The 25,129-nt window shown below is 52.1% G+C and overlaps 1 protein-coding gene across 1 annotated transcript in view; it reads left to right on the top strand.

The window, feature by feature from the left end:
* The first annotated feature begins 2,654 nt into the window (after nucleotides 1-2,654).
* Nucleotides 2,655-25,129, top strand: part of FBLN2 (fibulin 2) — a 100,928-nt gene continuing 78,453 nt past the window's right edge. The window contains exon 1 of the mRNA XM_037802728.1: nucleotides 2,655-2,686. The gene's annotated coding sequence lies outside the window, so the exon portion shown is untranslated. The remainder of the gene's footprint in view (nucleotides 2,687-25,129) is intronic.

The raw sequence follows: 25,129 nt of genomic DNA, 5'->3' as shown, positions 1-25,129 counted from the left end.
TCCTGGCATCTCGGTGCCCAGAAGGTTGATGATATTGTCGCCGATATAAATAACACCACTGCCTGCTCTGACAGTTCTGTTTTGGCCTTATCAGCCTGAAACTTCCCCCAACTGTGTCTCGGCCAGGTCCGGGGCCCTAAATTCTTGGTGGGTAATGCATGCTTTCTCTGTGATAACAGTCCTGGCTGAGCTCCCAAGGGGATGGTCGCCTTGGCGGCATCTCCGGCTCAGATAACGGGGGACAAGAGACTGTCTCCACTTTATCTCATGAAAAGCCAGCCAGGTCTTGGGCTCTGCGGGGAGGCCAAATCTCAGCTCACGGCCTCTCAGTCCTGAGGCCGGGGGAAGGGAGCCTCATTCGAAGGGCACCTGGGTGGTGGAGCTCTTAACCATTGGGACACCCTACCTACCTTCATTTATAAATGAAGGAACAAGTTCAGCTAGTGACAAGTACTGGGAAGAGAATGCAACACAGTAATAGGATAGTGTCTGGAGTGGGGGAAGTTGCTACCTTGGCTAGGATGGTCAGGAAGGGTTTGTGGGGTGGTGACATTTCAGCTGATATCTCAAGGCAAGGAGGAGCGAGCACGGGAAGAGATGGGGCCTAGTGTTCCAGGTAGAGGGAACAGCATATGCAAAGACTCTGAAGGCGGAACAAACTCCAATGTGGAGAAGTACCCAGAGCAGGGAGGTCACCTGCCCAGGTAGGGCCTGCTGGGCCTGGGTTCTCAGTTAGAGGCCTTAGTTCTTCTACCCTCTCGGCTTCTCTGTGGTGAGCACTTTCTGAACCGCCGAGCCCTTCAGGCTTCAGTACCTGCCAGCTGTGTGACTCTGGGCATGTTGCTTCCCTTCTCTGTGCTTTGGATCCTGACTGTCTTGCCACTGTGCTGGGCTGTGGGGAGACCCTTGGGTGGGAGAGGGGCACACCCTGGGCCCATGGGTGCTGCCTAGAGGTGAGGTGGAGACCCCTTGGCCAGGTGTCTCTGGGCAGGGACAGAAGGTGTTCTGAGCACTGGGTTCTGGAAAAAGTGGTCTCAGGTTTGAGGGAGACACCGAGACCAAAAGATAAAGTAAGAGGGAGATGCAGAGACCAAGAGGGACAAATAGGGTAAGACATAGAAATAGACTCAGAAAGGGAGAGAAAAGTTTGGGGGAGAGTGAGCAGCACCCCGAGAGAGAGAGATAGAGAGACATACATGGGCCATCGGAATGAGACACCAAGAGATAGAGGGGTTGAGTGACAGAGAGAGACCCAGAAAGACAAAGATGGAGAATTAAAGAGAGGACAAAAGGGAAAGCTGTGAATGTATTAACTGCCACTGAATTAATTGTACACCTTAAAATGGTTAAAATGGTGCATTTTATGCTATGTAAATTTTATCACCACAAAGAGAGAGAGAAAAAGACAAAACAAGAAACTCGGATGGAGAAGCAAAGAGAGACAGACATACAGACAGAGGTAGAAAGACAGAATTCCCGGAGCCCGCCTTGCTTTAGGCCTGACTGGGCTTTGGGACCCTACGTGGGATCACAGTGGTCTGTCCCTGAGTGCACGTCCATGGGGCACTGTGGGTTTGGGGATAGTCCCCTTTCCACTGGGCTGCTCTGGTGCCGGAATGTTTGCCCAAGTCTGGCAGTGCCTGGAATTTGCCCATGTGGGTTTTGGTGGTGGGGCTCTGAGCTCTTGCCCAGGGGGTAAGGACCCGAGAGGCAGCCCCTTGCCAACTGCCTGCTCCCTGTAGGGCCTCCTCCAAATGCAGTCTCCGAGTCTGCCAAATGGGGTGCCTGGGGGAGCAGGATGTCCCATCCTGCCTTGATCGTGGGGCTCAGAGCCACTGTAATTAACATTGTTGGAGCTTGCAACTTGCCCAGTGGTCACTGCCTATTGGGCCTTGACCTGGGGTTAGTCACCCTGTTCAGGAGACAAGGAAGCTGAGCTCAGAGAGGTCAAGGTCCTTGGCTGAGGTCACACAGTAGTCACAGACAGCAGAGTTGGGCTGGGAGAAGGGGCAAATCTGGGGTGTCCCAAAGCTGGAGCTTGGAACCCTCTGCCCAGGGACCTGTAGTAGCAGTAGGGCCTGCCAAGTGCCAGAGGGAGCTCCCAGGGTAGGAAGGGGAGATGGGGAGGCTGGGTCCAGGCTGGACCTGGCCTCGAACCGCACCCCATCGGCCTGCCTCTTGGCAGTTCTGTAGGGCAGGCCCCTTAGGGTTACTGGACCGTCTTCCTCTCATGTGGGGACACTGAATGTCAGGCTAGCCGAGGAGGCCGTGCCAAAGCCCACAGCTTGTGGGCAGCGGCGCCAGATCTGCAGCTGAGAACTTAGTCTGCGCCAGGGAAGAGGGAAGAGGGTGCCGGGAGGGTGTGTGTGTGTTGGGGGGGTTGGTGCTTCAGGGCTCCACAGTTAACGGGCCAGTGGCTTCGGGCGGGCGCAGCCCTCTCCGGGCCTCGGTTTGCGCATCTCTGCTGAGGAGCAAGTCGGCGACGAAGGGATCAGCCCCCTCCCCAGCCCGGCGGTGGAGACCCCGCCCCGGAGGCGGAGGCAGGGGAGGGGGCTGGGGGCGGCTCGGGACCGCCCCTCCCGCGCCTCCGTCCCGCCCCGCGCCGCGCACAGTTCGGAGGCGCACGGGCTCTCGGACGCACGGACCGGCGGGCAGACTCACAGAAGGACGCGCTGACCGCACCGAGGTGAGTTCACGTGGATCCCTCTTCCGCCCGAGGTCTCCATCTCCCCACGGCCCTGCCCCGCGCCCTCTCTAGGCCGCCCCTCGCCGGACGCAGCTTGGGGGGGCGCTCGGGCGCACCGACAGTTCGGCGGATCGAAGGACGCGCGCGCCGCGGGGTGTCCACGCCTCTGTCCCTCGCCGTCGGTCCCCCGTCGGGGTCTCGCGCTCCGGGGTCCCAATCCCAACCCCAGGCACGGCGCCCGAGGCAGCGCGCGGGGCCCCATTGTAGAGATGCGAGCACTGAGGCGGGCGCGGGTGGTGGTGGGGATGCCGCCGGCTCCTGCTGCCCCACCCTTGCAGCTTCCCATTGCTCCCCCTTCCCCTGCCCCCCTCTTCACCCTGCACCCAGGGTCCTGCGGCCCCTCTAGTGCTGAGGCCCAGTCCCCATCCCCAGAGCCAGGAAGTCTCGGCCCCCTCGGCATCGCACATCCCCACCCTAACGCTCACAGCCACAGACCCCCACCCCAGGTCACACACATTGCCACTCACGCACTCAAACCAGTAGCCAGCCGAAGTTCCCGCACACTTTGCATAAGGGCCCCCCCCCCACCGCCATCGCCCTGACGCCCTCAGTTTCGCAGTCTCCACATCCAGACCCTCCTCCCTCCCCCCCTCCAGAATCTTTCTCTTTCTTCCAGGCTCATCTTTCTCACATGCTTTCTCTCACACACATATGCTTCATATGCATATGCCTTGCACACGCATGGCACAACGGCTGTCTCCCACGTGCACATATATCACACAGTTGTCTATTACATAGGCGTGCCTCTAACACATGCATCTATCACTCATGTGTCTTTATCACACATGCATGTCTCTATCATATGTGTCATACATGTGCATCTTGCACTCTGAATACCTGGTATCAGACAAACAGCCCCACACATGGCATCCCACCCAGAGTCCCATGTACCGGTAAGCACAACTTGGTAGTTGCAAGCACCCCTGGCAAGCCCTGGCCATGGACACAGCCCTGCAGCTCTCTGGGGGTGAGATGGGGGGCTGGAGTGGGAGCCTGGGGTGTGTGCGAAGCTGGGAGGCAGGCGTTGCTCTTGGCTGAGGCTCCTTGACAGTGAGGCCTGGGTGGCTGCTGGGAGCACGAAGAGGGGGCTCAGCCCTCAGCCTTGGGAGGGTGGGCCTGACTCCTGTGGGCTTCCCCGCTTCCCTGAGTGGGGGTGCCCCTCCCCACTTCAGTGCTGTTGCAGGGTCTCACCCCCATCTCAGCTCTGTGATGGCCACTTGGGTAGGTCTGAAGCTGGTCTGAGCCAGCAGGTGTCGCTGTGACAGGGCAGGAAGAAAAAGAGCGATGGTTGGGGTGCTTTCCTGCAGAAGGGGGCCAGTCGGGGGCCCTCCCAGAGCGAGCCCCGATGAGCTGGTGGCAGCTGGGACAGTGTCCACGCAGGTGCCCACGCCTGTTTGCTGCCGGATGGTTGAGTCCCTGAACTCTTCCTTCGCCATATGCAAAATGGGGGTGCAGATTCCCGAACTGGAGAGAAGGAGGACCCGAGTCCTGTCCGGGCCAGACCAGCCTGCTCTCTGGACTGAGCCACCTCCTCTCCTGCATCCAAATCTGTGTCACTGGGGGAGTAGTCAGGGGATGCAGTCAAAAGAATCTTATTCCAGAGGCGTCAACCTGCCACCCCAGCCGTGACTGGCCCTGTGTGTTTTGCTTGGCTCTCCTTGTGTTATTATTATTTTTCAAAAAAAATTAATTAGCTGCCAGCATTTACCAGTTGGCAGGTTTCACACGAAAAGTCCGGATTTCCGTCTTCTCTTGAAAAAAATCCTGAGGTCTGGCAACTTGGGGTCTGCATTCCCTTGGGGTGGCCCTGGGCTGGAACTGGCGGTGCAGCCTCCCCTGTGCACGGGGCAGGGGTCCCCCAGCTGATCATTCTCGGCTCCTGCTTGGCTGCTGCAGGCCTCCGAGGTGGCTGTTTTGTGCTGCTTTGTCCACCCCAAGGGTGAGCCCAGGATAGTCCTGGGGGTGGGGAAGCCTTAGGCGAGCTTCGTACCGGCTAAAGGCCTTAGTCATGGGAACTCCGAGGGGCACACCCTGGAGCCTGGATCGGTTTTGTGATGGTGGCAGGCACTTTCTGCTGGGCAGTGGGGGGAATGGCGGCCTGGGGGCCAGGGAAAGAAGGCAGGAACTCACCTCGTGCTGGGCAGGGACAGCTTCAGGGCCAGACTGCACCCATCTCCTTTCTCCATTCTTTCCAGATCTTCCCCTGCCAGGGAGTTTTCCTGTTGGATAGATGGGGAAACTGAGGCTCCGAAAGGGTGAGAGTCTCATGGTGACAGAGGGTTAGAGTTGGGATTATAACACGTTTCCTGACTCTAAAGCCCTTTCCCCCTGCCTCTTAATGAGTTCTTCAGAAGGAGGACTCTGTCTCATTTACCGTGGGGGATACAGTAGGTGCTTAATAAGTGTGGGATGGTGAATGTAAGGGTAGCTGTGTTCTCTGCAGGGGTCAGGGTGGTTCTAAATGCAGGGCTTAAAGTAAAGATCACACACAGCCTGAAGGACTGTTGAAAATCCCTTTTAATGACTGTAGAACCCAGCCCTGTTTTCCAGCTCAGTTTTGATGGCTGCGTTCGCGCACGGTCCATTTTTCTTCAGCATCAGGCCCTGTTGCAGTGTGTCTTGTCGAACATCTGATGAAGTATCTGCCTTGCCTTTAGGGGGTGTGTGGGATCGAGCTTTTTTCCCTCAAACACCAAGTCAGCTTTGGCAGATGAGATGCATGCCGTCAAGGGGACTGAATCACACAGAGAGGCAGCAGGTCCCGCTTACTGGCTCGCACTCACTCTTTGGGTGGCATTGGGTGGGACCGTCAGTGCATTATCCTAAGTCCTATTTCCTGTTCCTCTCTGTTCTGGTTTGTTTGCCACGTGTATGGAGCTGAATGTGTGTCAATTAAATGCCACTGAGGCTTCTCAGTGGCTGAATGAAGAGCAGGGCTTGGGAAAGCTGGGTGGCCCCTGGCTTTCCCTTGTACCTCTAAGAGAAGCCCGACAGCAGCTTTTTTGTTTTTTTTCTTCTGCCAAGGACGTAAGTTGCTGGGCCTTGCTGGGTGAGGTGGTGCAGGGGCCCTGGGGTGGGGGCTGGGCCTTGCCACCGCCCACCATGTGCCCCTGGGTCTCAGTTTCTTCCCCTCTGTGATGTGATGCAGTTCAGTGTCTTCCAGTGCTAAGAGTCCTGAAGTGGCGACGTGGGTAAATTCCGGGGATGGGTTTCCAGGAGGCAGTTGGCTTCCTGAGCTCTAAGGGGCCTCCCTCAGCTGGAGGCTTTCCCTGGGGTGCAGTTCTGTCCTGGCAAAGGATTCCGGATGCTGTGCCCTGTTGGTCCCACGGGACTCGGTGAGGGCAGGACCAGTCCCAGCATGCCGGAGCTGCTGGAGGAGACGTTGCTCCTCCAGGCTGAGTGCAGAAATCCTGTGCTCTCTCGTGATTGCTTCAACAAACATGAGTCCAACAAACCCTCTCCTTAGGTCATGCACTATCCAGAGAGGGGAGCTCATGCTGAATGGTGCAGACAGTATCTTTGATCTCATGAAACTTATATTCTAATTGGAGGAATAAAATGGGAGGAATCAGGTGACGAATGAATGAATGAAGATGATTTCAGACAGGTAGAGATGCTAGAAAGGAGGTGAAGCCCACTGGGCCATGATATACCCAGGGTGGGCAGGGAAGACCTTTAAGAAGGCGATTTCTGAGCTGAAACCAGAGTAATGGGGAAGAAGGCCTGGCAGAGGGGACAGCTAGTGCAAACAAAGGTCCTGTGGTAGAATCATGCTCAGTGTGTGTGAAGGACATGTGAGGGAGCAAAAGTGCAGAGGTGGCAGGGGCAGGGCACGCAGGGCTTGGAGGCCACAGCATGGAGTCTGAATGCTATTGAAAAGTTTCGTGCCAGGGTGCAATGAGATCCGATTTCTATTTTAAGATACCCTCGTTAGCTGCAAGAGGCTCTGCACGTCTGCCGAGAGGGTGTTGGCTTAAGTGCCGCCTTCCTTGATAACCGTTCATTAGAGCCGGCTCCGTGCCAAGCCCCGTGCTTGGGGGCAGGTCTCGGCTGTGACTCGGGCATTTCTTACCTGGAGGAGCTCCAGGCAGGTGGGGGAGATGGGAAACTCTAGAGGGTGTTTCATTCAGTAGTTACCTGGGGGGTGGGAGTGGGCTTCTGGGCAGGTGAGGGTCTGGGCAGGTAGGGTAAGACTTCCCACTGTATGTCTTTTTATGCTTTCTGGTTTTCAAACCTTCTTACTAGATTACCTGTTCAAAACATAGCATTAAAGAGCAATTGGTGGGTGAATGTTCATTTCCAAGCATGAAATTAAAGGATTTAAGGTGGTTTTAAATTTCCCCGCGTTACCAGTTTTGTTGCCTAACAGACTGAACTTCTTCCTGGCATCACATAAGAGAGTTTCCTCTGTGATTAAAATTATATGGTAACAAAGTCACTTTTTGCAAAGTTTGGCAAACGAAGAATAGAAAAGAAAAAAGAAACACCCACCTTTTCCCTCTCCCACTTTTCCTTAACTTCTTTTCCTTTGGGTGTGTTTCCTTCTGGTGGATTGATTGCTAGCTCTTCCTGGACTGGGCATCACAGCAGTTTTGCGTTCTGCTCTCTTGCATTTAACATTTTGTCTTAACCTGTTTCTATAGCTCTGGAACTTGGCTCCAGGCTCCAGACCCCAGAGTGTGGTTGCTGAGCAGGCCTGGCTCTTGTGCCAAGTGCAGGAGACAAGCCTGGGCATTGGAGTCCAACGAGGTTCAAATCCCAGCTCTTTCACTCCCTCAGGGCCAGTGATTTCGTCCTTCTGAGCCTCAGTTTTCTCGTCTGTAAAATGGGTGCCATAATCTGTATCACTCAGGGTTGTTGGAAGGAGAAAATGAGATCATTCATTCCTTCAGAAGATGTTTATTCAGCTCCAACTGTGTGCTGGACACTAAGTATTAGGGATAAAGCAGTGACCAAGATCGTGTCCTTTGCGTGGAGTTGTTTTCTGGTAGGAGGACGGATGGGAAGCAAATAGATGTGTACTGTCATGTTCTGTGCCAGCCACGTGGGCTCGGAGGAATAAGCAGAGCTTGGCCCGAGCACAGGGAGTAGAGATGGGAAGTTCTTTTAGACAGAGCATCAAAAAAGGCCTGTCTGAGGAGGTGACATTTGAGTGGACCTGTGGGTAAAGATGGAGACCCAGTCCTGGGTTTAGCTAGGGGAGAGATGTCCAAGCAGAGAGCACAGCAGGTCCAGACAACCAGGGAATGCCGGAGGACAGGACTCTGGGGAGTGAGGGGTGGTGGGCCCTGGGCCGGGCTTTCTGTCTTATTCCGGGTGTGATGAGGTGCTGGGGGACAATTCTGAAGCTCACCCCAGCTGTCCAGTGAGGCATTGGTGCAGATCAGGGTGGTGGCAGTGCCAGAGGTAAGTAGTGGTCACTTTTCGGACTTTCTTGGAAGGTGACGCTGCCAGGATTTTTTGACAGATTGGAAGTGGCGTGAGCGAGAAAGACAGGAGGCTGAGGTGACACCCAGGGTTTCAGCCTGATGGGGACTTTGCCGCAGCCTGGAAAGCCTTCTCCGAGGTAGGGGAGGCTTTCTTGGGGGGACCTTGGGACACAGACGGCTCTGCCTCCCAGCTGGGTGCCTCCCAGATAGACTGGAACTGATGGCACGGGCAGATTTGGGGCCACAGGGCCAGGACCTATAGCCCAGGTCTTACAGGGTGGTGGGGAGGGGTGGGTTTGTTGCTACTGAGGCAACCTCACCCTGGGAGAGTTGGAACCCTGATCAGATGTCATATGGGAGCAGCTAGGGAGGGGCTTGCTGGAGTTGGGGTTCCCCAGGACAGTGGCTCCCTGACTTTCCATGCCAGGGACATGTCACTAGGGTTTTGGTGGCCTCTGATGTGGACTGGCCCCATGCTGGGTGCTGGGTACCCAGACATAAAGAACCGTTTTGCTTTGCCATCCCAGAGGCCCTTGGGAGTTCCAAACTGTGTGGCTCAGGGCTGTCACAGAGGAGAGCACAAGTTTGGGGGGTCCTGAGGGGGCATTCCGCCAAGCTGACAGGTGATCAGGGAAGGCTTCCTGGAGGGGGTGGTGCTGGGCTTGAATGGAGATAGAGAAAGGAGAAAGCCTGGCTTCTCTTAGGAGTATGTGTTAGGGGACAGGGCATAGATGAGACTGGGGTCCCCTGAGAATGGAGGACCTCAAACTTTGGTCCAAGGATGGGCGATGGGAAGCCTTAGGCATTTCTGAGCCAGGGAGGGACGTGGCCAGACCTGAAGGTTGGAGGATCTCTCTGGCTGCCCAGGTGTGGGGTTGGACCGGAGGGGGCCAAGGTTGGGCCTGGAGGCCTGTGGAGGGTGAAATTGAGGCTCAGAGAGGTATGTACCTGTCTGGAAGTCCCACAGCAGGTCAAGAGGAAGGGCTGGGAAGGGATCAGGTCTCTGCAGCCCCAGAGCACTGCCTCAGGCGAGCTGCCCCTCCTGATGGGGTAAAACTGTGCCCTGCCTGCACACCCCATCCTCAATACACCTCCCTCGAGCTGGTCCTTTTCCAGTGCCCTCTCTCACGTCATTGTGCTCCATTGTCCTCACAGCTCCTGGAATTTGGAAACGTTGCAAAAATGCCTCTCTCCCTTCTCATATATGGCGATTGTTGCAAAGAAAGTGCTGGTTTGGGGAAAGGTTATTTCCTTCCTCGAGGGTGGGGAGCCAGGCTTTTATGAGCTTCCCCGCCCAGGTCCCGTGCTGGTGAGGAGAGGAAGTGGTGCCGCCCGAGTTGGGGACACACAGGGTCACTGCTGGGAGCCTCAGCCTGGCCAAGGAGGGGCGTGGGAGGCAGTGACCCCATCTGCTGCAGGAGCAAGATGACCACCTCAGGGGGTGGAGGTGAGGGTGGTGGCTCTGCTTTCAGGCAGCCCCTCTTGCCTTGGTTCATCTCGCCTCTTTGGGCCTCAGTTTCCTCATCTGTGAATTGGGTTCTGTCTTCCTGGCTCTGTGGGCATTTGGTGCCCAGGAATGAGGGAAGAGGACTCTGAGGCGTGGGGTGACGGCGTGGTGAGGGGCGGCCCAGCACACGCCCGGGTCTGAGTCCTGGGTGCTTTGCTTTCTCTCAGCCTCAGCTTTGGCACCTGTCAAATGGGACTTGGCGACAGCACCCACTTCACAAGGCTGTTGTGGAGATTGGCTTTGGGCAAGTAGACAGGGCTTCCGGAATATGCGTTAGCTCCAGCAGGGATGTCTTCTCCCAGCCAAGTCTTTGGTTCTCAGAAGTGGCAGATTCCCATTTTCATTAGGGAATCTAATCTTCTGCATGCCCCCCAACTCTGCAAACTTCCTGCAGCCTGGGAAGAGCCCCAGATGGTGATGGTGGCTTAGCCTGGGGAGTCCTGTGGCTTGGTGACTGTGCAAGGGAGGGGGTCACCTGGAGGCTGGACCCGTGGCAAGCCAGGTCTCAGAGCCAGCGCTCAGGTGCTGAGGGGACAAGGGTGGTGGGGTCTGGCAAGGCGAGGCTGGGCCCAGTCCACAGAGGAGACCTGGCTGCAAGGAAAGAAGGTGTCTTGTAAACTGTAAAGTGCAGTGCCGAGGTGAGCGAACCTCAAAATCTTACTTCTCTTGGGTGATAACAGTAATATCCACTGTTGTGGCCAGTCAGCCCCTAATTAGCGATGGGACCCGGCACCGGAGAGAGTCTGCCCTGTTCTCTTGCCTCACCCATGTAATTGACAACTGAGGATGGAAGAGGACGTGGTGACACCAGCTGCCTATCCCTGAAATAATCTTCTATGACTGCCAGGCAGGGCAGGCCTGATCTAGGGGTGCTTCCTCAGGATGGAGGTGGCTACCCATGCATGGGATGGAAGAGTGACCCCAGACCTCAGGGTTTCTCCTGGGCTTGGTTTGACTGCAACATGTGGTGGTGTAGCCCACCTATATCCTGGGCTCGGCCTTCACGGTGGTTTCCCCTTCTTCTGGATCCAGAAGTGGGGCTTCCTGTGTTGGTCCATTGCTGGATACATAGTCCATAGGTGGCTCCCTCAGAAAAACAATTAGGATGCTCTAACCAGGAGAAGGGGGCAGAGATCCCCAAAGCATCTCCAGCATGCCTTGCATAAACCCTCCTTATTTCTTTTTCTGTCTTCATCTCCCATGGTAGATTCATCCACCATGTAGCAGCAGTTATTCATGATCTGGGGATAATTCATGTTAAACTAGGGAGTTGGAAAGAGAGCATTCATTGGCTGTGGGGTCCTCACCTTCCAGTCCAACCACATGCCCCTTGAGTCTTGAGGATACAGGCAATGAAAGTCTGTCACTTTATGTGGGTTTGCTCTAAACCTCTTGTTTTTTTTTGTTTGTTTTCTTTTTTTTTTTTTTTTTTTTATCTTTGTTATCTGAGAATCAGAAGATCCAGGAACTCTTATATTAGATTGCATAGAAGTTTCTGTGAGGTTTCCCAGAGGAGGGGATTTTGAGCTGGGGTCTTTAAGGTTGAATAGGAGTTTGCCAAGGGAAAGAAGGGTGCGCCTGGCAGTGAGAATGGGCAAGTTTGAGGAGCTGTGAGAACATTGGAGTAGGTAGAGCTGGTAATTTTTTAAAATATATTAAACATATATTGAGCGCCTGTTGTTTACCAGGCTCAACTCTTTACATTGTCTCCTTTAATCTTCCCAGTTTTGCTGAGAGGCTGTGATTGGCCCATTTTCCAGAGGAAAAACATTGTTGGAGTCCCTCAGCCATCTCCAAATTTGCATTTGAGCCCTGATCTCTGGGAGTCCAGAACTTGGTTCTGCTCACTCTCTGCTTCAGCAGCGGTGGCTGGACTGTCTTGGGGAGCTGCTGAGACTTCCAACCCGGATGGTTATGCCACAGCCTGGGCCAGACCCCCGGACCATTTGCTCCACAATGGCTGCCCCACTGGAAGCCCCAACAAATTCCTAAATTCCAGGACCGTGTAAATAAATTGGGGCGCCGGCCTGGCAGAGGCCTGAGGGAGTGACAGAGCTGCTTTAATGGGCTCCGCTCCCTGCAGAGGCCAGGCCGGGCCGCCTTCCCCACTTCCCTGGCTGCGTGCCTCTTTCAGATGCCTTTGGCAGCCTGTGGCCCTGGAGCCAGCCCTACCTGCCTCCCTGCATTGTCCCTGTCTCCTGCCTGTCACTGTCTGTCTGCCTGCCTGCTGGGCTCTCCATCTCTGCTTCTCTGTGTCCCCTGTCTCTGGCCTCTCTGTTTCTCTCTCCTTCTTGCTCTTTGTCTCTGTCTCTTTCCTTCTGCATCTCTGCCTCTCTTTCTCTCTGCATCTCCAGCTCCCTATATCTTGCTTTTTCTGTCTCTCTAATTGATATCTGTTCCTTGTTCTCTGTTTGTGTCTTTCTGTCTCAGTTTCTTTCTGCCTGTTGCTGCTCCGCCCCCCCCCCCTTTTTTCCCCTCGTTTGGAATCTTGGGCCTTCATGAGGCTAAAAGGAGGACATACAGGGGAAGTGCTTTTGTAGAAAGGGTGGACAGGTTCCTCTGGTTTGTACAGTGTGGGGCTCTGGCTTAGCCCGTGGCTTGTCAGGCGACTTCAGGCAAGTTTCTTTTCTTCTCCTTTAGGCCCTTCTGCAGGTGAGTGTCTGTCATGGTCATGTTTGTAACTCAGCCCATTCTCTGGGTCAGCCCCATGCTGGGGCCAAAGAGATTAGTCAGTTACTCTCCCCCTCCACTCACCCCCCTGTCTACGCAGTCACCACTCCTCCCACCTACCCACTGACCCATCCATCCACCCACTCATATACCCACACATCTACCTACCCTTCCACCCATCTATCCGTTCACTACTTTTTAACCACCCACCCATCCACCTATCTATCCATCCACCCACCCACCCACCCACGTATCCATCCACCCACCCACGTATCCATCCACCCACACAACCATCCATCTACTCACTTACCTGCCCACCCTTTCACCCATCCATCCATTCACCACTCTACCCACCCACCCACCCATCCATGCATCCATCTACCCGTCTATCTAACCATCCATCTACTCACTTACCTGCCCACCCTTTCACCCATCCATCCATTCACCACTCTACCCACCCACCCACCCATCCATGCATCCATCTACCCATCCATCTACCCACACAGCCATTCATTCATCCATCCATCCATCCATCCACCCACCCATCTATCCACCTATCCACCCACTACCCACCCATCCATCTACCTATCCATCCACCCACCCACCCACCCATTTACCCACTCATCTACCCACCCTTCCACCCATCCATCCACCCACCCATCCATCCACTCACCACTCTACCCACCCACCCTCCATCCATCCACCCATCCATACATCCAACAAAAACATCTTGAATGTCCACCATGCTCCCAACCCTGGGTTTCAGGGATGAGCAGGAGAGGCTGGACCCCTGGCCTTAGAGGGTTGTACTCTAGTTGCCGAGATAGCCTTGCAGGCCTACGTGTCAGTTTAAAATGTTTTCTCCTAAGCGTGGGGCGGGAACACCCAACCCAGCCTCTGTTGAGCAATCGTCTCTGGCCTGGAGGGGAAAACAGATAGTCTGTGAAATGGGGCCAAGAGCAGAACGTGTCTCTCCAGTGTGCTGTTCTGGGCATCAAATGGGGTGATATCAGCAGGCCGCCTGCACTGAGGTCGAGCTTGAGAAATGGTGTCATTTGGAGGGGGCTAGGCTGTGATGGAGGGGCGAGCTGGCAGGGGCAGGAGTGTGGCCAGGGAAGCGGGAATCAAGTCACGGTCCTGGCAAGGGACCACAGTGCAAACACAGGGAGGGGGAATTGTCGGGGGCATTGGGGGACAGTGACCTGCAGGCTGGGGCTGGAAGTAGGATGGGGACTGGTGGAGAAGGGACCGGAAACCACCAAATGAGGGAGCCCTAGTGCACACACACACACATACACCCACTCACACTCACATACGCACTCCCACGTATTTCACATGCACACGGATGCCTTTGCTCTCTTTCACACTTATGCACACACACATATACTCCCTCACTTGCGTGGAAACATATCTCTCATGGAAAGGAATCTTGGTTTTTGGGCTTTCCCTGTGTGCTGTTTTGCAGCTGTTATGTACCCCAGAAAAGGCCATGTTCTTTTAATCCATCCCTGTGAGTGCAGACCTGTTGTGGGTGGGACCTTTTGATTAGGTTGTTACAACTAAGATGTGACTCCACCCATTCAAGGTGGGTCTTAATCCTTTACTGGAGCCCTTTATGAGAGGATACAAGGCAGAGACATTTGGAGAGAGCTAGGAGACAGCAATGCCCCAGAGGTGCTAAGAGAAAACCTACAGACACTCAGAGAGAAAGCCACTGGAATTAGAGGCTGAAAGCAATGAAACCCAGGAGCGAAGGACCAGCAGACACCAGCCATGTGCCTTGCCATCTGACAAAGGAATCCCAGATGCCAGCAGCCTTTCTTCAGAGAAGGTATCCTCTTGCTGATGCCCTAATTTGGACATTTTCACGGTCCTAGAATTGTAACTTGTGACTTAATAAATCCCCGTTGTTAAAAGCCAACCCATTTCCAGTATATTGCATTCCAGCAGCTTTTAGCAAACTGAAACACCCTGGAAAAACCTCTTGTATTAAAAGGAGAGGGAGAAAAGGAAGTGAGGGAATATCTAGTTGAGCTCAAGGAACAAGGGAGAGAACCAGCTCCAGAAACTTCTCTAGGGACACCCCCTTACTCCCTGCTCCACCCCCAGAGCCCCAGTTCTGTTCTGTCCTCAGTTTCTCAGCATAGATGGACTGCACTCCAGGACCCAATCCTGGAGGCTGGGGAAGATGTGGGCAGGGACTGAGCTAAGCCCCGGCTTCTCTGGAGGGGTTTGGGAGGCTCTGGAAGAGGGGTGGACCCTGAAGGGTAATTTTACTGGCATGCCACAGTACCTAAAATCCCACCATCTGCATTCCTTTGGGGAAGGCATTAAAGGCCCCACCCCACGAACCCCCCCACCCTTTGAAAGGCCAATTTGTTCTCTGCTAGAGGAGATGGGGTGGACAGATTCTCAGTGCCTGGTAGGGGAGGGGTCACCTTCCACTGGAGCCAAGTATAGGATTCTCTTTCCCAGGCAAGGCTTGCTTTTGTCTGAGCTTGTAACCACAAAATGTTGAATTGTATTGAATACTTTTTCTCGCCTCTAATAAGATGATCATGTAGAGCTCTCCTTCTAGACTCTTTTACAACAAAGTGAATCACACTGAGTTTTGTTTTTTTTTTAATATTGAACCACCCTTGCATTCCTGAGGTAAACCCCTCCTTGGGCATATTATATATTAGTAGCTTTTTAATAGGCTTCTGGATTCAATTTTCTTGTATTTTATTTAGGATTTGGCAGCTAGATTCAGAAGTAAAACCGGCCTGCGATTCCCTTCTCTTTTAGTGTCTGTATCTGCTTTTGGTATTATGGTTTTCCTCGTCTTATAAAATGAGAGGAGAGGTTGCCTTTCTTTTTCTAAGTCCTGGAAAAAAAATTTTTTTTTCAGTAACATGGAGATTATTGTTGGTTCTGACTGTACCACATCCTATGCTAGACTCTGTAGATCATTTGTTTAATTGTCACAGCTCCCTCTGAGGAGAGCATGCTCATTCTTTCATTTAACAGATGGGGAGAATGAGGCTCAGAAAGGCAGAATCTCTTGTTTTTGTCACACAGTCTATGGGAAGTGGCTCTGCTGGGTTTTGGACCCTGGCCAGCCTGGCTGCAAAGCTTGTGCTTTGTGTTGTTCACCACTGCCTAAGAATTATTGGAGATACTGGCCTGTGAAAGTAATTGGGCTTGTTCTAGGGTTTTCCAGAGGGGCCTGGGAAGAGCACTAGTTTGAGCATCAGATAATTCCTAGCTCTACTCACCCATCCATGGCTCGCTTACCCATTTGTATGCTCGCCATTCATGCATCCATTTGTCCACTGGTCCACTACCTACTAATGCCATCATCTGTCCCTCAGCCATCCCTCCCCTGCTGACTCACCCATCCTTCAGCTCACCTTGCCATCTATCTATCCTCTACCTACTACCTCCCCTCTCCCCATCTACCCACTCACCCACCTGTCCATCAGACATATAGCCACATGCAAATTCACTCGTTCATCCATTTATCCATCTTCCCAGCCATCTCTCCTTCATCTACCACCCATTCACCCATCCACCTATCCATGACCACTCCACCATCCATCTACTCACCTATCCATCTGTTCATCAACTATCCATCCAGGTAGCTGTTCATTTACCCAACCATTAATCCACCATCCCATCCATCTACCCCCATCTGCTCGCCATACGTCTACCTGTCTGTCCATCCACCCACTCACCCAATCACCCTTGGGACTTGGCGTTAAAAGAAGGGGGTAAGGATTTTGATGTGCAGAGATTCAGAAGGGAGGGCGTTCTGGTTTGGGGTTGATGATATGAGCAAAGACAAGAGGTTAGGAACCAGAGAGAGTCTTCCAGTTTAGTAAGAGTTGGGTGCATGGAGGACAACAGAAGGAGATGGATTAGGAAAGATGGCAAGGCCTTCGCTTGCCACCCTTAGAAGTTTTCACTTTTTTCCTTGTCTAGGGGTCTCTAACCTGGGGTCCATGGGTGGGCTCCAGGGAATCTGTAAGGTCCCTGCAATGGTACACAACAGTTTTGGGTATGTGTTCCTGTATCTGTTGAGACAGTTGGTTGCGAGTGACAGAAAGCCTGGTCCACGTTCGCTTAGGCAAAATGGATTCTTGTCATCACAAGTGTTCTGGTTTGCCGATGCTGCCATTTGCAAAATGCCAGAAATGGATTGGCTTTTATAAAAGGGGTTTATTTGGTTACAAAATTACAGTCTGAAGGCCATTAAGTGCCCAAGGTAAGGCAAAAACATAGGGTACCTTCACTGAAGGATGGCCAATGGTGCCTGGAAAAAACTCCATCAGCTGGGGAGGCACGTGGTTGGCGTCTGCTTGCTCCCAGGTTGTATTTCAAAATGGTGTTCTCCAAAATGTCAGTGTCAACTTCCTATGGCCATCTTCAAAATGTGTCCCTCAGCTGCAGCACCAAGTTCCCTCCATTTGTCAGCTCTTTTATAGGACTCCAATGATAAATTAATTAAGACCCACCCTGAATGGGTGGGACAACACCTCCATGAAAATTATCCCATCAGAGGTCTTGCCACCATTGATTGAGTCACATCTCCATGGAAACACTCAATCAACAGGTTCCAACCCAATCAACACCAATACATCTGCTCCCGCAAGATTACATCAAAGAACATGGCATTTTGGGGGACATAATACAGCCAAACCAGCATAGCAAGGTTCAGTGTTTCAACTTGTTTCAGGTATATCTGGATGCAGGCCAGGTGCTCAGTGGATAACAGTGTGGCCCCGTTTCTCTTTCCACCTTTTGGCTCTTCTGTTTTTGAGTTGGCTCCAGCCCCAGATGGCAGGATGGCTGCAGAGGCCCTTGACTTGAAGTCAATCTTCTCATGCCCCATATGGTGGGAAAGAGAGAGACTTTTGGCCCAGCCTCTCACCCAGAAGCCCCTGCATTGGGTCTCATGGGCTCCATTTGGCCCAGAGTCCCTCCCCGAGTTAGGTATTGTCAGGGGAATGGGAAGGGCTGACTGGAATGAGAGCAGGGTGGTGTGGGCCCCCAAATAAAATCCAGGGGCTGTTTAGTGGAAGTCAGGTGAATATAACCGACCCATCTTCACTGTAGAGCATTGCTCATATTTTTCTTTTCTGGGTGGAGTAGGTTTTCCATAGCTTTTCTCAGATGCTCAAAGGGGGCCAGAGGTGATAGGGAGTTACTCAGGGTTCTGAGCAGGGATGGGGTGTGAATCAGATGGGACCTGGTGGGGAGAACCCCAGGGGAGCTGGAGGGAGTACACCTCAGGACCCAGCAGAGTGGGGAGCTGGGGTGTGATGCCCATCGGGGAACTGGGCAGAGGGGCTGGGTGGGGGGGTGGCAGATGGAGGGAGCTGGGGAACTCCGTCTTGGCTGGTGGGCAGGGCACTCCCACCGTGGGACTGTTTCCTCTTTCCAGAGTAGTGACTTGTGGGGAAGGAAAACATCAGCTCCCGCCCCGGTGCCAAAAGCAACATTTTGTTTTCTCAAAGGTTGATTATAAGCCGTGGACATTAATCTTTGTAATTTTTCACCTGCTTACGTCGGTAATGAGATTAGCGATTAAATATGTAGGGTCAGCTCTTGCTCAAGAGCAAAGGAGCTTTTAATTCATTTCTTTCTTTCTTTCTTTCTTTTTTTTTTTTTTGTTTTAGGGAGGAGAGGGAAGGGAAGGGAAAAAAACAACACCCTGTCTGTTCTACTCGAAGGATTGTTTTTCCTAGCGTTCCTATGAGCTCACCCCATTGAAGGAAATCCCCAGTGGCTGCTGAGTATGAGAAAAATACAGGGGCTCCTGACACCTCTCTAAATCCACGTAGGTGCCTTGCTGCTCCATCACTCTTCACTCTCTATGGGTCTCTGTTCTCGGGGACATCCTGCTGTCCCTGCCACCCCTGTCTTCAGCCTTGCCTAGCCCTGCCCTTCGCCTGCAAACCTCTTGGCCATCTCCCAACCTGCAGCGGCCGCAGACCCCTTCCCTAGACCCCCATCCTCAGCTCTTCCCTTCACAGCCAGACGTCCTGTCATTCTGCAAATCGTGCCATCCATCATTAAGAGTTTGGTCCGTGGAAGGGTGAAGGAAAACAGGACTTGAAAGATGGAAGCCAAACTTGAGCACTTTTCGCCTTGATAATTTGTGACTCCCTTTTACATCATTCCCCTCTTTTCCATTTCTTCTGCCAACACCCTCCTCTGGCCTTTGTTTCCTTTTGCTGGACTACTGCAATAGGCTCTTTTTCCTTTTCCTTAGAGAATCTCTTTTATTGCAAAATAGCACACATCCAAAAAAAGAGTGCATGAACATCAGTGTAGAGTTTTAACGAATGACGATCAAGTGGGTCCTCCTCTAGTGAGTATGGTCTAGGGGGGAAAGCTGCCACCCTTAGGACCACCCCAACCTGTTTAGTCCTTCCTGAGCACCCCCTCCTCCAAGGATTGCACCATCCGGACTTTTCCTGCTAATCACTCCAACTTTTCTTTCTGGATTTGCCTCCTACATTTGCATTCCCTAAAATGACATCGTTTAATCTGTGCATGTGTTTGTGCTTTATGTGAATGGAATCTTCCTCAGACTTCTCGAAAGAGGTATCTAAAGTCCCTTCTTGAATTCCCAGTATGCTGTGACCTAGCAGTAACCCCCCTTCCCTCATGGAACATTGTCCACTAAATGTATAGGATGCTTTGCTAAATTTTCTAGAGCACTGGATGTGGGTGGTGCCTGGTCCTTCCCACTTCTAGTCTTCTCCTTCCTTGATTGTCATGCTCGTCCCATCCCACGTCTTCTCCTTGCTGCTCACCTTGCCTCCTACCACTCTCTTCCTTGTTCCCTGCAAGCCAGTCTTATTGGCCACAACATGCCAAGCTTGTTCCTGCCTCAGGGCCTTTGCACATACTGTTCCCGCTGCCTTGCATGCTGTTCCCTGATCTTCATGTGGCTGTCACACTTTTGCCAAGCGGGTCTCAGCTGAAGTGTCACCTCCTCAGTGAGATCTTCTCTCAGTCTCCCCACCGTTCTCCATTACTCTGCCTGTATTATCTGTAGAGCGTGGGTAAAAAAAATGAATATCCCTGGAAACCCGCAGTCTGGTGTCTGGCATTGTCTCGACACTGAGGAAATGATAGTTAAGTATGAACCTGCTTGACGGCTAAATCCCCTGCCAAAGATTTGTGCCAAGAACAAGTTTGTTTTTCCCCATGAACTAAATGACTTCCTCTTATCAGACAAGGAGCACCAGGTCACCTTCTAATTTCCCTTTTGGCCTTGGCCGCCAGGAAGCTTACTACTAAAGGGAGGTCTCAGTAGTGGCCCTTATTTCCTGTCAGGCTTTCAGTGTGGTTCTTTCTTCTCCTTCCTCTTTCTGCTCTTTGATTATTCGCTTTTGGAGCCACAGTGCATATACCTTAGTATACCTTTTTTAAAAATAAATTACTTTCTTATCTTCCTGGGCCTGGGATGATTCCAGGTTAAATTATACATTAAAGATAGGTTTCTGGACAGTTTCGAGCACCAAAACCGTTTTCCCCACTTTCGATTGGGTGGGTGTTGATTCCTCTGTGTGTGTGTGTGTCTGACGGGGTGGTAGGCTCTGTAAGTACCCCTCCTTTCCTGTCCAGATCTCGCTCACCTGCAGCTGCTGCAGGTGTTGGCCACACCTGGCTCACACGTGGGCCCATCTCCCTGGGCTGACAGGCCGTGCCTCCCCTGAGATGCCAGGGGGGTGATTCCTCTGCCCCCCTTGCCCTGCTGTAGTCTCTGGCCAATGCCTGACAGATGTCCCTCGGATTGGGACAGCTGTGGTGCCATCCACACCCCAGCGCTCCCCGTCAGATCTGGCTGGCGTCGGACTCCGGCCGAGATTACGTCTTCACCCAGCACCTTCTCCTACCGTCTCCTGCTTCCCCCATCCCTTCCTCCGAGGCCTCCACCCCAAGAAATCACATGCCCGAGAGTCCCCATATCAGGCCCTGCTTCTGGGGAACCCAACGTGAGGCAGCAGGTCACCAAACTGTTCCCCAGTCTACAAGACTGTGTCTCTCGTAGAACTTTGGGGGTGATGGGGTGAATTCTGATACGTTTGAGTGGGAGGGGTCTCCTGGGAATGGGGCTCAGGTTCCCAGTGTCTGCCATTTATAGAAGAGGGGGTTCTTAATCTGGGAAATCAGGGTATTCAGGAGGTGGTCCCGGAGCAGATGGGAGCAGGGATCCCACCTTATCTGAGCCTCTCTTCTTTGGGTGTAGACAGGAGAGGCTCAGGCCCAGGACAGCGCAGACTGGAGAGAGGAACGAGGCAGCCCATGAGACTGCCAGAGAGAGACCAGGTAGATCTTCCATTTTGGATGATTGAACCCCTGCCATCATGGAGGTGAGAGGGATGGAGTGTGGGGCCCCACTTCTCATTTTCCTAGAGAATGTGATAATCCGACGTCAATGTGAAATTTTCTCATTTTGCTAATATTGGCCATGAATTCGGGAAGTACCATGCGGGTTGCACAAACACGGTCCGAGGGCCAGACGCCCCTTCCCCCACCCCAGGCTACTGGTTTGTGACCAACCTCTGATTGGGTTTTGAGGGGAGGGGCCAGGGTCTGGAAGAATCTTCTGGAGACAGTGGCTGCCTTCAGAGATGCTGCCGGGCTGGCCAAGAGGTTATCGATTGTTTAAAACTTGTCTGTGTACCAGTGTTTTGTATACTTATTTCTATTTTACCATCCCCAGCTTTTTGCAAGTCCATGCAAATATTTGAAAAGTTTTAAAGCCACCCCAGCACCAGCCTGAGTCTTTCTTCCTGCCTAGGGTTTGCAGATAAAAATGATACCAGACACCCAGTTAGATTGGGATTTTAGGAAAAGTATGAATAAGTAAGCACACCCCAATGATTGCATGGGACGTACTAATGCTAAAAAATCACTCGTTTCTCTGAAATTCCAATTCAGCGGCGTGTCCCATATCTTCATTTGCTAAATCTGGCCACGTTCTCCTTGTCAGCAGCAGAAGGATCAGAGAATTGGAAAAGGTACGAATTTTCTTAATACAAGAGTCAGTGTTATCTGAGGCTGGGTCTGTGCACCCACTAAGGCAGGCACCCCACTTTTTTTTTTTTTATGTTGAATTGGATCACTTGGTACACTGATTTAGATTTTTTTTGTTTTTTTAATGCAATTTTATTGAGATACATTCACATAACAGTCATCCAAAGTAGTCAGTTGTTCGCAGTATCATCCTGTAGTTGAGCATTCATCACCAAAATCTTTAAACATTTTCATTATTCCAAAAAATAAAAGTTAAAATAAAAACAGAAGATCCAGAATATCCCATTCTCCTCCTCCTCCCCATTGTTCATTTACTTTTTAAAATACAGTTTAATTGAGATATATCCACACACCCTACAGTCATCTGCAGTGTACAATCAATTATTCACAGCACCATCATACAGATGTGCATTCATCACCAGAATCAATTTTTGAACCTTTTCCTTACTCCAAAATAAAAATAAAAGCAAAAAAGAACACCCCAAACTCTCCATCCCCTCCATCCCATCCTATTCTTCATCTAATTTGTGTCCCCATTTTCCCACTTGTCTGTCCATACACTGGATTAAGCAGGCACCCCGCTTTCACCAGTCACAGCACTGGAGGTGGCCCTGATGTTCCCATGTCCCTCCCAGTACAGAGAGCCTTCCTCCGGGACCTACTATGGGTGAGCGCCCGGGTTTATTTGCTCAGATGAGGTGGTGTGATCTCCGTGTGAGGGGGGAGGCATGTTTGTAATTAGTGGGGAGCAGGCAGCAGCCGGGACTGCACAGAGGAAGAGCTGGCAGCCAGGGCTTTAGGGAAACTGAGGTTTGAGCAGCGTCCTGAGGCATTTCTGACTCGACTGTCCCGGATACCTCCATTGTCTTTGGTGGTGAGGCTGTGGGAGAGTGGGGTCATCTGCAGAGGAGACTATTCCACCAGGCTGAGAACCCCACATCCAGCTCAGAATCCCCTCCCGCCCCATCTGGTTTGAGCATCGAACCCCAAAAGCTGTGGCCGGTTGGACACCTGCCTCTCCACATGCCCCTCTGGCTTTCTCTGCCTTTCCAGGGCTCTGATGTGCAAGGGCAACCGCTCGTGGCTGGGTGCTCCCCCAGCTGCTGCGCATTCAGTGCTCCTTAATGGTGGCTTAGCACGCTCCATTTCCATCTGGCTGTCTTCCTGGTTCTTCCTTTTCAAGACTGTCAAACCACTGTGGAGGAGACCTCTAAAGAGACACCCCGACACTCAGCCTCTCCCTAAGTTTAACTGCTGGGAACCTTTTTGCCATATTGCCTTTAGCTATCTGTCTTGCCAAAATCCGTGACAGTGTCTTACAGACCCGGTGATATTCCAAGTGTTAATCTTTAAAAAATGCCGGTATTTGCTAACTGACTCTTGACAGAATGAGCCATTGTTTCTTGCCATAGTCCATCCTGGGGAATGTCCCTTCTTCTCAGCTGGTTTGTTCAAACTAAGGCCTGATCAAGGACACACGTGCATTGGCTGTTGCGTCTCTCGCCTCGTGTCCTCTAGAGCAATCCCTCTCCCCAACCCCCAGCCCACTTCTGCAGTTCTTCCCTGGATCTTGGAGTCTCAAGGCCATGGGCAGAAGTTGTTCTGCCTCTGAGAAGCTGGTCCCCGAGCCGGCTCAGTGAGACACCTCTCTTGGCCAAAGCTTTCTCGTTGCTTACACGCTCCATCACACGCCCATCCTTAAGCCAATCCCAGTCATGAGCGGGGTGAACTTTGTGAATTGGCCAGATGTGGGCATGTCCTGTCCCCCAGCTGGATCGGGGTGGGGCCAGCCCACTGGAAACCCTTGCTGGTGCCCATTTGGAACTCAGGATTCTCTTTGTTGGCTTGATTTTTTTTTTCAGCCAGATCTCAGGAGCTTAGAATTAAGTTAATCACACTCCTCCCTTAGCAGCACACTATTATCTTTCTGTGGGCAGGGTCTAGCTCTTGTTTTATTGGTTTAGCTATTCCCCTTTAGCTTTGTCCCCCATTGTAGCTCCCCCCGCCCTAATAGGCAGCAATTCAGTTCTTTTTAGTGAGTATCTTTCTGTCTGACCCTGTCTCTTGCAAAATGTGTATTTCAGCTTTGGGTGCATGCATTTTTATTTTTTTAAGTTCAATATTATTGAGATATGTTCACATACCATGCAGTCATCCATGGTGTACAATCAGTTGTTCACAGTACCATTATATGGTTGTGCATTCACCACAATCAATTTTTGAACATTTTCATTATCACACACCAAAAAGAATAAAAATAAAAGTTAAAGTAAAAAAGAACACCCAAAACATCCCATACCCCCCATCCCTCCCTACCATTCATTTACTTTTTATCCTCATTTTTCTATTCATCTGTCCATACACTGGATAAAGGGAGTGGGAGCCACAAAGTTTTCACAATCACATGGTCACACAGTGTAAGCTATGTAGTTATACAATTTTCTTCAAGAATCAAGACTACTGGGTTGCAATTCTACAGTTTCAGGTATTTCCTTCTAGCTATTCCAGTGCACTAAAAACTAAAAAGCGGGGTGCATGCATTTTTAATTCATGTGAATGGTGTCGGGGTATGTCTCTTGTTCTGTGTCTTACCTTTCCCACTTAGCATTCTATTTTTAAGGCCCATGTGCAGCTCTGTATATGCTGAATCATTTGCTTCTAGTGCCGTGGCATCCTCCATGGGGATGTATCTCTTGGGGTCCTGGGTGGAAACAGGGTCACTCCCAGGGAGTTTTAGAGTCGGTGCAATAAGAACAGTGCAACACCCAGGAGCTAGCAACAGCAGGGAGCCACTGCCACCCCACCCTGCTGTCCAAAAGCTCAGTAGGGGCAGTTATCAGAGCCCATAAGGGCTGCAGCTATCGGAGAAGGTCCCCCCAACAGGGGCTGTGCCCATGGGGTGAGGAGGAGTGGGGTCTTAGCAAGCTACCCCCAGGCCCCAGCTCAGCAGGAAAGGCAGTGGGGAATAAACACCCCAACTTCTCTCTCTGTCTTCCTGTGATCTCCTGTTAGGGAGATCATCAGCTGAATCTCACAGGATGCCAGAGGGAGGAGGGCATATAGATGATACAATCGGAGGTCAGTGCCCAGGTACAAAGCAGGTAGAGAAGGGCAGGGAGCTGATACAGGATGGGCAGCTGAAAAAATAATGGCACAGTGGTTTCCACCTGCTGTCAATTCCCACTACCAGTGGGACCCCTGGAGACCACGACAGGCCCATGTGGACCTGGTGCAAATGTCTCTGAGTGATAGGCTTGGGATCAGAGCTGCGGGGTCAGGGAGGAGATGTATGCTGAATCAGCATATATTCCTCTCTCCCGGTTGCCACACCTGTCAACACCTAGGCCAGCTGGGTGTTATAATAATAATTCATGATAATAAATAGTAAGGTGTGTGCACTAGCGAGCTTTGTAACGTTTGCCAGTCCAGCAGGTGTAAGGGGAGAGCTGGCGGTGTTTCCACTTGGATTTCTCTGCTTCCATGAGGCTCTACCTTGGGAGGACTGGTTGGGTGACGTGTTCACTGCCTCCCGTGATCCAGTTGGCCCCGAGCTGGTAGCTTTCCAGGGTCTTAGTTTGCCAGCCAGAGTCTGCTGCTAGGGCTTCCCCCTGCAGGGAGATCAGATCGCTTCCCCAACCCCTCCCCGTGTGGCGTAGCTCTTCTTTTCAGATTGCATTTCATTTTATTTTTTGTTCAGGGGCCTCTCCAGTTGGCGGGGGTCCTGTCTGCAGCAGCTGGGTG

This window comes from Choloepus didactylus, chromosome 1, assembly GCF_015220235.1.
Source record: "Choloepus didactylus isolate mChoDid1 chromosome 1, mChoDid1.pri, whole genome shotgun sequence".
In the NCBI taxonomy this organism is placed as follows: Eukaryota; Metazoa; Chordata; class Mammalia; order Pilosa; family Megalonychidae; genus Choloepus; species Choloepus didactylus.
The sequence above is the reverse complement of the archived record's forward strand: the minus strand, read 5'-3'. Positions and strand labels throughout refer to the sequence as shown.